Below are 13162 nucleotides of genomic sequence, written 5' to 3' on the forward strand. Positions count from 1 at the left end.
GTGAGAAATGCAAAGTTGTGAATTTATTTACTTCTCTGACTTCATGGATCTTATTTACTATGAAAAACTAGATAGACGGTCTAGATAGAATTACAACCGAATAAGCAGAACCCAGTGCACCAGACCATTTGTCAACCTGGGTGTTGGGTGCTCGTTTCAGAGCTTCTAGTATGTTGTTTTGATACTTCCAAGGTTCAAGAACTTGAGGAAGAGGTCTCCTAGCCCATTTTTGAGCATTATGGAGAGAATGCTTGGATCAAATTTGGCATTTGAATGATCGAAACTAGTGCACCAGGTCAACCTAGGAGCTAGGCTCAGATTTTTGGCCCTCGGGCTTGTGTTTTACTCCCTGAGTTTTCTTGTATCTCTGTTATTTTTTATAACAAAAAAAATTCCTGTAACACTTTTTCAAGAAACAGATTGGAAACAACCCAGGTGTTGGGCCTAGTTCCAGGTGTCAACTTGGGTGTTGGGTCCAAGTTTTGGCCCCTTAAAAGTTTTATTTGGTCCTAAAAAATAGTTAAATCTTAATTTTTGTTGAAAACAGATAACATACTCGGAAGAATTCTTAGAAAACATCATTTGAATCAGCCTAATGTCAACCTGGGCGTTGGGCCAACCCTAGTTGTTAACCTGGGCATTGGGCCTTGCTTCTGGCACCCAAAAAGTGTTGTTTCTTTCCTGAAAGTACTTATTTCCTCGTTATTTATGAAGAAAAATATGATGCAAAAGTAGGATCGTCAATCTAATATTTGAAAGTCACCTAGATTAATAAATTGTCAACATGGGCACTTGTTGCCCAGGCACCGGATGCTTTAGGTGCTCAAAAATGAATTTTCTCCGAATTTGATTTTGATGCCTCAAATATGTATGAGATATGCCTAGTTGATGTCCCAATACAAAATTTGACCAATTTGCACTAAGACGGTCCCCAAAACTGAAACCCTAGTTCACAATGCCAACTTGGACGTTGGGTGAAATCCTAGGTGCCCAAGTTGACTCCTGAGGTGTTAGTTCGTGTACTTTCACCTCCCGAGACCTGGATTTTATTACTCCATGTCTCCATGGTATAGAATACTAAAAAATAGTGAGTTGGAAATGAGTGATCGATGTCCAAACTTCCATCCCAGAGTTCCCGAAGTCAACCTGGGCGCAAGGTTAGAGACCCATCCCAGGTCGACTGCTATGACTCGGGTCTACTCAACTCCGTGATGTCATCTTTCTTTCCACATGTCAAACATTGATGTCCACATCACCGGAGAAATTTTTCGGGTTAACATTTGTCCCCCAAGTCAACTTTACACTTGTGTGGAGTTTACTTGATGACGTGAACTGAGCCCGTTTTTCTCAAACTACCATATGGGCATCAATTTTGACAATCTTAGGCAATTATTTCTATTTTTCAATCATTCCCAATTAGAATTAGGATCATGAGTTCCCTTGTTCTTGTATACGGAAAATTCAAAAATTAAGTAATAAAGAAAAATAGGAAAACTTATTATTTTTTTCACTTTTCTTTTATCTTTTTCTTTGAGAACTTAAATTTTTTCTTTTCTTGTGGCATTATAATTAATTAGATTTGAATCCTAATCCTATTCATATGTGCCATTCAAAAATTAGAGAGAAAAAGAGAAAAGATCTTTGATCTTTTTTTTAATCATTTATCTTTTTTCTTTTAAAGCTCTAAATTTCCCTTAATCTTAGTAGCATTAAGAGTTGATGTTACCTTTTAAATTCACAAATCCTATTCATATATCTATAGGAATTTCAAATTTGATAGCTAGAGGAGAAGAGAAAACATATATTTTTTATCTTTTTCTTATCATTTATCTTTTCCTTTAAGGTTTTAAATTTAAAAGACTCTCAATTGCTTTAGGATTAGGAGATTGAGTTCATCTATAAATAATAGAGCTTTCAATAAAATTTCTCACACTTCCCATTTAAGCTTTCCACGCCTAAGCCTTTGGAGTTTTTTTTCATCAGTTCTTCAAGCACTCTTCATCCCTCAAGGTAGAAAATATATATATATATATATATATATATAAATATTGAAAAGTTTTATTCTTCTCCTCTTTTGTTGAGCTTGCTATAAGGATTCACAAACTCCCAAAAACCCTTTGATTTTTTTTTTCAAGACCTCTAAAATTCTAAAACACCTTCCTTGTAAATTGAAAATTACTTCCTTTGATATTGCTAAAACTCAATTAGACTTTTCTTAAGTTGTAAGCAACTGAAATTTTGGAGTCATCATGGCTAGGATGAAGAGAAGTAGAAGATTTTATGATGAATATGATCCCCATGTGGCCTAGTTCATTAGAGCTAAGTTGACTGTGCCTAAGTCTAAGAACTTAGACAAGGCGTGTGGTAGGAAAGTAATGGCAACTGAGCTTCTTAAAGCTGCCATTGAGAGTGATGACCCAAGAGACCGGGCTTTCAAGTTGAGACCTCTTATGGTTAGCACTCTTACTGAACAACAAGCACAATTAATCTGAGATGATTATCTCTATTAACGAGATTTTTGTTGACCAAATATATGAACCTTTTATGTAATAAATATACTACTATTACGAAAATTCTGTTTATCACGCAAGTGTACGTATCAAGTAGTATCTCACGCAAGTGAGGTCGAACCACAGGGAATTGGATTAAGTACTACTAAACTATACTTATGATTCTATTTGGTAAAATAATAAGTTTGCAATTTTAAAAGTAAATAACTCAGAAATTAAAGAGAAAATAAACGATGATTAATCAAGATGAGAGATTAGGGAGGTGAATCCTGTTGATAAGTTACCTATGTTAATACCTAATTACTATCCTTATCTCAATGTGAAAGACAGATTATAAATTAACCTAACTCTTTTCAGATCTTTTAGGTTCTAAATAATATGTTCTCTAATTAACTTCTTAATTAGATCAACACAAAATCAGCATTAAGCAATAATCTATTAGTCACTAAGGCTATGTAAATACTTTCGTTTTACATCAAAACCTAGACTATCCAAATTTTAGCATTCCCAATTCTCACTTTTCAGATTTCGAATTAGGATCATAGAACATGTAAAAAGGTGATCAAGCTTGCACATGAAATTAAACACAAATAAAGATAGTATTCACACATAAGATGAAGGAATGACAATTATTTATTAACTAGGCATAAACTTAAACAACAATCATCATCCTCCCTTATTGGGAAATTTAGTTCAAAATAACTCTAAAAACATCCATGATTAATTCAGAAATAAAAACAAACATAAAGATGAATAAAAAGGGTAAAAGAAAGAAACTAGAAGGTGGTATCGCTCCGGGTCTTCAAGATAGCTTCCTCTCCACTTGCCTCCACTATTAGGTCTGTTTTTGCTTAGTTCTGACCTTCAATGTCGTATTCCTTATATAGGGATGAGTGGTGAGCCTCCAATTGAGTGAAAAATAAAAATTAGGTCAAATCTGCGATTTCCGTACCTAGTCGCGACTAGCATTTAAGCTGGTCGTGACTACAGGCAAAACTCGAAAAACCGAGTTTCTGCCAAACTCACGAAGTCGCGACCAGGAAAAAGGGTCGCGACCTGGCTCTCTGGAGGTCGTACTGACACTTCTGGAACCGAATTTTCCAATTTTTCCAAGTTTGACCCAGTTTTTCGCCATTTGACTGAATTCGAACTTTAACACCCCGGGAACCTGAAATAAAGAAAATCAAGCGTAAAACTGCTCCAAAAGACACCAATAGACGAGATAATGCTAACTTTAAAGACCCGAAATATAGGTTAATTATAACCTAACACAATCCCCCAAACTAGATTCTTACTCGCCCCCGAGTAAGATAAAAAAAACTAACTACGCTATCAGATAATCACTACGCTGCTGACTCATGCTCTGTTTTCTTCCTTGCATAAACTAGAATTTTGATCCTACTAACTCTAACAATTAACTCGGATGCTCAATTAATAACACTATGTACAACTGCAACAATCTACTCAAATATGAAACATCGTTATAAAAGTTTTACTCTTTCCATTAGTTCCACAGCCCGATAACTCATAAGCTTGCATGTTTACCTTTCTCCACTAATGTTGACAGTATTCTTTGGAATCATTAGGTCTTTTCAAGGCTTAGGTAATATGGCTCAGATATTCAGGGATAGGCAAGAGACAATTTTGGCTCAAGATATCATAAGCACACAAACAGAACCCCCAAGCTTTTACTTTTCTTTTTCTAAACCCCATATTGTTCCCAAGTTGACCAAGATTGAGAGAAGATATATTTCTTTATTTTCCAACATTACTGAAATCATATTCTTTACTTCTTTTTTTTTCTCAAGGCTTTGTTTTTTTCTTTTTTTTTCAGTGACATTGAATTACACAATTTTTTTCTCTTCTTTCATCTCAATCTTACACAAATTTTTCTCCCTCTCACTATTTCGTCACACTAAATGTTTCTTTTCCCCCAAACTAATCATATAGCTTATGATATCACGGATAATCATGGTGAGAATAAAAATTAATAGTGTGGTTGCAAAATTTCAAATCAGTGGGTGAAAACACAACAGGTTAAGGCTCAAAAGGGTAACTAGGGATACACATTATGGTAGGCTTGAAAGGCTCAAACTATCCAACAAATGCCTAAGTCATATTCCAATTGAACACTATCAAGGATTTCGCCTCAAAAGAATAAACATGCAAGTTCTAAGCTATCCTGTCAATCTTACCACAAACCATAGTAAAACAGTTATAACAATTTTCACAAATTGAGTATTTGCAGAAAAACACAGGTTTCTAAGCATCCAAACTAATCCAAAGAGTTAACAAAATCAAGCACACGCTATTTTACGCTTCGCATCACATCACACTAATCAGCAGTATACAACTATCATCAAGCTTATTGCCATTCCTTAACTAAAACAAAAAACTAAAACATAAAATTAAAATGCAGAAATTAAAGTGCAGAATTTAAAATTTTAAGCCTCTCCCCCCAAACTAAATATTACATTGTCCCCAATGTATACAGTAATATGCAGAGAGAAGAAACTTACCTGAGACCCTCTCAAAAAGGGTTGGGTGGACCCTTTTCATCCAAAAGAGCCCTCGTACTAAATGAAGAAAATTGACCACCAATAGTGTTGATTTCAGATTTTTGCACAAGAGCAAGCTCACCTTCAGAACTACCACACATCAATCTTTTCCAACGACGCTGAATCGTTCGAAGTCGCTCTTTAGGCTTTGCTTTCTTCTTATCAGCTTTAACAAAAGAACCCTTCACCATCTCAATCTTGCAACAGGTAGGAATGTCAGTTGGGGCAAAAACATTAAAATTGACCTCTTCATCTTGCACTCTCAACTTTAACTCTCCCTTTTGAACATCTATTACTGCTCGGCTCGTGGCTAAGAATGGTCTTCCCAAAATAATGGGAATAGTTGAATCTTCTTCCATATCAAGAATTAGGAAATCAGCAGGGAAGATAAACTTACCAACCTTCACCAGTACATCTTCAATTATCCCACGAGGATGAGTCAAAGAACGATCTGCCAGTTGTAAAGTCACTGTTGTAGGCTTTGCTTTTCCCAATCCTAGCCTTTTGAAGACAGACAATGGCATTAGATTAATGCTTCCTCCCAAATCACACAGAGCTTTGGTTTCCACCGAACCCCCTATAGAGCATGGAATATTGAAACTACCCGGATCTTTAAGCTTGGGCGGTAGTTTCTTTTGCAAAATGGCGCTACACTCCTCAGTTAATGCCACTGTTTCATAGTCCTCCAATTTTCTCTTCTTAGACAATATCTCCTTCATGAACTTCACATAACGGGGCATTTTTTCCAAGGCTTCAGCAAAAGGAATGTTGATGTGTAGTCTTTTGAAGACCTCTAGAAATTTTGTGAACTGCTTGTCTAGATTGGTCTTATGGAGTCTCTGAGGATAAGGTATCTTTTCATGATGCTCAATACTGATTGGTGGGGACTGTTGTGGTTGTGTTGAGCTATCAGTAGCCTTCTCTACTGTTGGTGTTGGGGTTGGCACTGGTTGAACTTTAATCTCCTTATTTACATCAATTGTTTGTGTCAATTCAGGCCCATCATACTTCTTACCGCTCCTCAGGGTAATTGAATTGCAGTTTTCCTTAGGATTAATTTCAGTTGTACTAGGCAAATTTCCTTGAGGACGGGTTGCTACCTGAGTTGCTAATTGGCCCATCTGAGTCTGCAGGTCTTTAATGGAAGATCTAGTTTTAGTCATGAATTGTAGCAATAAATCTGTCTGCAAACAAGAATTTCCACCAGAGGTTTGTTGCTGATTAAACTGTTGATTCTGATTCTGGTTCTGATTTCGTTGCTGATAGAACCCACTGTTTCTTCGGTTATTACCCTGGTTGAACCCATAGTTGTTGTTGTTGTTCTGTGAATAGTTTCCAATGGCTTTAGCTTCATCCATTGGCAAATCATCCACATCAGCTTGGCATTCTGAAAAGTGATGGCTTCCCCCACATAACTCACACACAACTTGGGCTTGTTTAGCTTGCCCTGCAATTATCTTTGTCAATGCCTCAACCTGTGCTGTCAACTTGGTGATGGCATCGACCTCTAACACACCAGCTACCTTCTTTGATTGACTCCTCTCAGTTGGCCACTGTTGATTGTTTAGAGCCATCTCCTCCAATAGATCATAAGCCTCATTAGCACTCTTCCTCATAAAGGCTCCTCCAGCTGCAGCATCTATTAAAGTTCTTGTGTTTCCTACCAACCCATTGTAGAAGTTGTGGACCAGCATCCACTTCTCTATACCATGGTGAGGGCACTTTCTGATCAGATCTTTAAACCTCTCCCAAGCCTCATGGAGAGATTCATTATCTTGTTGGCAGAAGTTATTAATTTCTCCTCTCAGCTTTGCAGACTTGGCTGGAGGAAAGAACTTTGACAAGAATTTCGTTGCCAGATCATTCCAGGTGGCGATAGAGTTGGGTGGCAAGGAGTTTAGCCAACTCTTGGCTCGCTCTCTAAGAGAGAATGGGAACAGTCTCAGTCGAATAGCATCATCACTAACTCCATTAACTTTAAAGGTTTCACAAAGTTCCATGAAGTTAGAGAGATGCAGATTAGGATCTTCAGAAGGGAGGCCACCAAACTGAACTGAAGACTGCACCATCTGAAGTATGGCAGGTTTTATCTCAAAGTTATTTGCATCCACTGCCGGTGGCCTGATACACGACTGCACTCCCGTCAGAGTAGGGAGAATGTAATCTCTCAAGCTGCGGCCATTAGCTTGATCTTCTACTGCGCCACCATTGTTACCGTTATTGCCTCCATTGTTTGCAGCATTGGCAGCCATGATGTCTGAAGTTTCAGCAGTTGCTGAAACTCCCTCTTGCCTCTTGTTCTTTCGGTTTCTCCTACAAGTTTTCTCGATTTCGGGATCAACTGGTAATAAACTATATATGAACCTTTTATGTAATAAATATACTACTATTACGAAAATTCTGTTTATCACGCAAGTGTACGTATCAAGTAGTATCTCACGCAAGTGAGGTCGAACCACAGGGAATTGGATTAAGTACTACTAAACTATACTTATGATTCTATTTGGTAAAATAATAAGTTTGCAATTTTAAAAGTAAATAACTCAGAAATTAAAGAGAAAATAAACGATGATTAATCAAGATGAGAGATTAGGGAGGTGAATCCTGTTGATAAGTTACCTATGTTAATACCTAATTACTATCCTTATCTCAATGTGAAAGACAGATTATAAATTAACCTAACTCTTTTCAGATCTTTTAGGTTCTAAATAATATGTTCTCTAATTAACTTCTTAATTAGATCAACACAAAATCAGCATTAAGCAATAATCTATTAGTCACTAAGGCTATGTAAATACTTTCGTTTTACATCAAAACCTAGACTATCCAAATTTTAGCATTCCCAATTCTCACTTTTCAGATTTCGAATTAGGATCATAGAACATGTAAAAAGGTGATCAAGCTTGCACATGAAATTAAACACAAATAAAGATAGTATTCACACATAAGATGAAGGAATGACAATTATTTATTAACTAGGCATAAACTTAAACAACAATCATCATCCTCCCTTATTGGGAAATTTAGTTCATAATAACTCTAAAAACATCCATGATTAATTCAGAAATAAAAACAAACATAAAGATGAATAAAAAGGGTAAAAGAAAGAAACTAGAAGGTGGTATCGCTCCGGGTCTTCAAGATAGCTTCCTCTCCACTTGCCTCCACTATTAGGTCTGTTTTTGCTTAGTTCTGACCTTCAATGTCGTATTCCTTATATAGGGATGAGTGGTGAGCCTCCAATTGAGTGAAAAATAAAAATTAGGTCAAATCTGCGATTTCCGTACCTAGTCGCGACTAGCATTTAAGCTGGTCGCGACTACAGGCAAAACTCGAAAAACCGAGTTTCTGCCAAACTCACGAAGTTGCGACCAGGGTCGCGACCAGGAAAAAGGGTCGCGACCTGGCTCTCTGGAGGTCGCGACTACTGACACTTCTGGAACCGAATTTTCCAATTTTTCCAAGTTTGACCCAGTTTTTCGCCATTTGACTGAATTCGAACTTTAACACCCCGGGAACCTGAAATAAAGAAAATCAAGCGTAAAACTGCTCCAAAAGACACCAATAGACGAGATAATGCTAACTTTAAAGACCCGAAATATAGGTTAATTATAACCTAACAACTACAGAGTTAATAATAACAATAAATGAATACCAAATAATTTTACGTAGTTTCGTAGTTAAAATCTACATACTCCACGAGTCTATCTTACTATGAATGATTAATCTGGATACAGAGTACAAATTTTCTCTTTCTTTCTAATAGATAGTTTTTTCTCTCAAATTCAATAACTACCCAACCAGTCTTTTATCTTTATCTTTAAACGGTTATGCTGACCATGCATGATGTTTCTCGCTAAATACAAGTTGTCCTTCTTCACCGTCTTCATAGGAAAAAATGCTAAGTATAGATATACTTCTCATCATAATATTCTCGTATTATGATGATATTAGCGAGGTAGTTATTCTGTCGTATTGAGGGCGAGATGGATGAATGTAGTTATTCTCTACATGTACAAATATGTGGGTCAATGAGTTGCAAGCTCTTTGTTATCTCATCTTGAAAAATTCTATTATATACTCTGTCTATCTCGAGATGGACATATTATCTTATTAGTTTTACCTATTAATAGTTATTATTCTTATCTCGCATGTGTTTATATGACAACGAGTTTGAATCTTTATATAAACTGTAATTTATTGAAACGAGATATTCAAGTTGCATTTAATAATGCAATTTAATATTATAATCATTGAATTAATTCATATTCCTCTTAAAGTACATGTGTCAGTTGATAGTCAAATTTTGGGTGTAATAATTGCCCCCTAAAAAGTTATTTTTAATTAAAAAGAACATTTTAAATATCTTCAAGGGTATAATTGTATTTTTCTCATTTAAAATTTACATGCTTAGAATTTGGCGGTTCAAAATTTTGAGGCACATCATTTCTCATTTAATGCTCTGACTATTTTTTTCTTTTATAGTTCCCATCCGTTTTGTGACAGTCAGTAGTCCCATGATCCATGAGGGGAAATGTCGGGTAAGTTGTGCAATTCCACACTGCATGGGAAAGTACAAGTGTGATGATTTTGAGACTCTGTAGGTATGGGATTACACAGTTGAAGAGAGCTTAGATGGATTGATTGGTACTACCTATATCAACAAGGTGCATCTTGTTTTTTGGTAGCCCCATCACGAAAGAACTCCACGGTTAAGCGTGCTTGACCTGGAATAATTTCAGGATGGGTGACAAACTGGGAAGTTTTCTTAGGAAGCGTGAGAGTGAGGACAAAACACGTTGGAAACACTCGTGTTAGTCTGTAGGGTCAGTCGTCAATCCATGAAGCAACCAGAGTGACGTACTCGTGTATAAGCCATTCATTCCGTGGGTGTAAGGGCCCAATGGAGGCTTGAAGCGGGGACGATACAAATGGTATCAGAGCCTTGACCCAGCTAGAAGTGTGGTTGACGAGGGCGTTGGACCCCATAAGGGGGGTGATTGTGACAGTCAGTAGTCCCGTGATCCATGAGGGGAAATACTGGGAAAGTTGTGCAATCCCACACCGCCTATGGAAGGTCAAGTGGGATGATAACGAGACTGTGTAGGTATGGGACTGCACAGTTGAAGAGAGCTTAAATGGATTGATTGGTACTGTTGTCGAGTGAATTTCGCAACACCAAAGAGTATAATTTAATTGATAAAAAAGAGAATTATTTGAGAAATGACAAGTGCGAGTATTCAACCTAAAATGGCGAGTACTCGACTGGGAATGCAAGAACAAACAACAAGGCTGGAAAAAGTAAACAAGACGATGAATTATAGTGGTTCAGTCAGATTTTTGTTCTGCTTAGTCCACTGTAGCAAGGGATTCGAAGGTGCATTTTCATGGTGGATCACCCCTTTATATACGAAGTAGGTGTCCAATCGGTTACATGAGGATCACATTCATTGTTAATCCATTATTTACACATTGAATTGCAATAACTAAACTCAAACAACGTTAACATTAATAAATGTGTGACAGTTACTAAATTCATCAACGTATGCGTCTTCCGCATCTGCGAGTTGACCGTTCATGTTCCGTTTGTTGGGCTCGCATGATCGCCAGTACGTATGGAACGTCTGTGTCTTTTAGGTAATCGCCCTTTGTAGACGTCGCATGTTGGAGCTAGTAAAGTCTGGACATGCGAACTTATATTGGTCTGTCAGGGCTATTGGGTCGTTGGGACCAAACTGCACCATAGGGGATCGGTCTCTATTCTTGTCGCGGAGATATAGAGGGGACACTCGCACATGTTCTGACATATGCGAGTTGTATCTACCCTGTATGATGAGAATTATGGTTATGCGGTGTGACTTAAGTCACACTTACAGTACCTCGCTGTTTTTATCCTGAGCGAGGTCTAAACTTCGAGAAGTCTCTCATGGACATTCAGCCTTCATTGGAAATCTGAATACACGTGTCCTTTAAAGAGGAGTCTGGTCTCGAGTTTCTAAGTGAGAGAAATCTCACTATAACACATGCCCCTAGTTTCGCGATGTGACAAGAGCGGTCACTGAGGGAAACTATTACTTCGAGAGACAGGTGAAAGGTTGTCACGAGGAGGTGACCTTTTGGTTGTCCCATCGAGGGTTTCGAAAAATGACGGCTTTAATAATTAATTTTTATTATCTCTAGGATGTCACGTCACAAAACTCTTCGGTTTTCGTGTAGGCGTGGCCATAATTGGCCGTTAGATTGGGTGACCTTAGGCATTCTGGCTGCCACGTGTCATAATCCCAATTAATAAGGGATATGGGTATTTAAACGCTTTGATACGAATCAAATTTCCCATTTTTCCCTCTTTTCTCTTAACTTCCCTCCAGTTCATACACTTCAGAAAAAATTCATCCCCAGATTTTCTGCCAGTTTCCACAACATTTTCAATCTCAGACGTGATCGAGAGCAGTTCGCAGGAATCAAAACTAAAGGTTAGTTTTCTGCATTTTCGTTTTTTGTTTTTAGAGAAATTGTGCTTTACTTTTCTGGGTTTGGATTTTCTTGAAGGCTTTTTAGGAATGTATGCTAGTGGGTATTTATATGTTTTGGGTCAATGAAACTGGGTAACATTCACAGTATAGGGCCTGTAAACTGACATAACCGCACACAATTCATAAGCACTGATTCACGTCTCGAATACTCGCGGATATTCGGATGAACAATTTGAATGTTCGCGGGTGTTCAGATGAACAGCTTGAATAATCGCATGTTTCCAAGACTTATTTCCGCTTAACTGTTAGCTAGACCTTTTAGGATCTTTACATGTCGCGGGCTGAGTGGTGAGAGTATTAATTGCCATTCCAAATGGTGGGTGTGTCACAGTATTCTAATGGCCATATATGCGATTATATGCCCCTTGAGATACTGAGATACGCCCAGCCATTTGTTGACGTGCGTTAATGCTCGAATGATCGCACTCTTTGGTTGATAGGTAGTCTCGAAACGGTGGGGGTCCCCCAGTAACTTCAGGGTTATGCTCGAAAATACATACCTCTTGAGTCACTGGGAAACTCCCAGCCGTTTCTGGAGGTATATCGCACAACTGAGGATGCGTGAATTACTTGCCCAAAGATAGCTATATTTCTTCTCGCATATTGATAGGATGGTCAGTTTTCGCATGGAGGCTGACCTTTCTGTCGAATGCGACTTTATAATCTACTGCGGGTGAGATCACTTACTTTTATTTTTCACACATCCATCACGCTGAAAAGATCTTCTATCTTTCAGATGAGCGATCTATCGGATAGCCAGCAGCTCGGCTCAGGAGGCCGCGCCTTTGACGGAGAGTCGGACCAGGAGAGAGACAGTTTTCTCCCTACGGACATCTCCGAAATGGAGGCTGCGGAAATAGAGTTAGGTCCGATGTCTTCCGTAGACATCGAGAGGATGGTACAGGAGCTCGCTGAACCTGGGACAATCGATATCCGAGACAGCGAGTCCACAGTGTCAGCACGCGACTACCTCATACATAAGAGGCATGCTCCCGACATCGAGGTCGAGGAGGTGGAGGAGGAATGGACTACTCCAGTCCGCGAGTCAAGTGGGGAAGATGAGGAAGCGGAAGGGAGTGGGACGGATTCGGTCGACGACTCCCAATTGAACGAGCCCTTCTCATGCGAGGATTTAGTCTCGAGGGTTGCCAAATCTGACTTCACCACCTTTGTGAGGTTGAATTTGTTGCGACTCGCGTTTCAACGTCCTAAACCATCTCAGAGAGCGCACCTTCCATTCACCAACCCTGCGATCATTCCTACAGAGGATGTGGTAATCTCAATACCCATCCTTCGATGCGGTGTATCGGTCCCCTTTCATCCCTTCATCGCTGCCATTCTTAGGCGATACGACGTATCGCCCTTTCAGCTGACACCCAACAGTTATCGCACCGTATTGGCTTTCTATGCGATGTACATGGAGTATGCCCATAGGGCTCCGTCAGTAGAGGAGTTTAGTTACTTCTACGACATAAAGAGCGTGGGTCTCCATAACGGCTTCTATTGCTTTAGTAAATGGGCGACTTCTGAAATAAACGGTGTCGAGGGGATGGTATCGAAC

General features: G+C 38.6%; 1 non-coding gene across 1 annotated transcript; it reads left to right on the forward strand.

The window, feature by feature from the left end:
• The first annotated feature begins 6772 nt into the window (after positions 1–6772).
• LOC133037522 (small nucleolar RNA R71) lies at positions 6773–6879 on the forward strand. The gene has a single exon (XR_009687609.1). It is a non-coding gene; the product is annotated as a small nucleolar RNA R71 (small nucleolar RNA).
• The last annotated feature ends 6283 nt before the right edge of the window (positions 6880–13162 follow it).

This window comes from Cannabis sativa, chromosome 4, assembly GCF_029168945.1.
Source record: "Cannabis sativa cultivar Pink pepper isolate KNU-18-1 chromosome 4, ASM2916894v1, whole genome shotgun sequence".
NCBI classification, from domain to species: Eukaryota; Viridiplantae; Streptophyta; class Magnoliopsida; order Rosales; family Cannabaceae; genus Cannabis; species Cannabis sativa.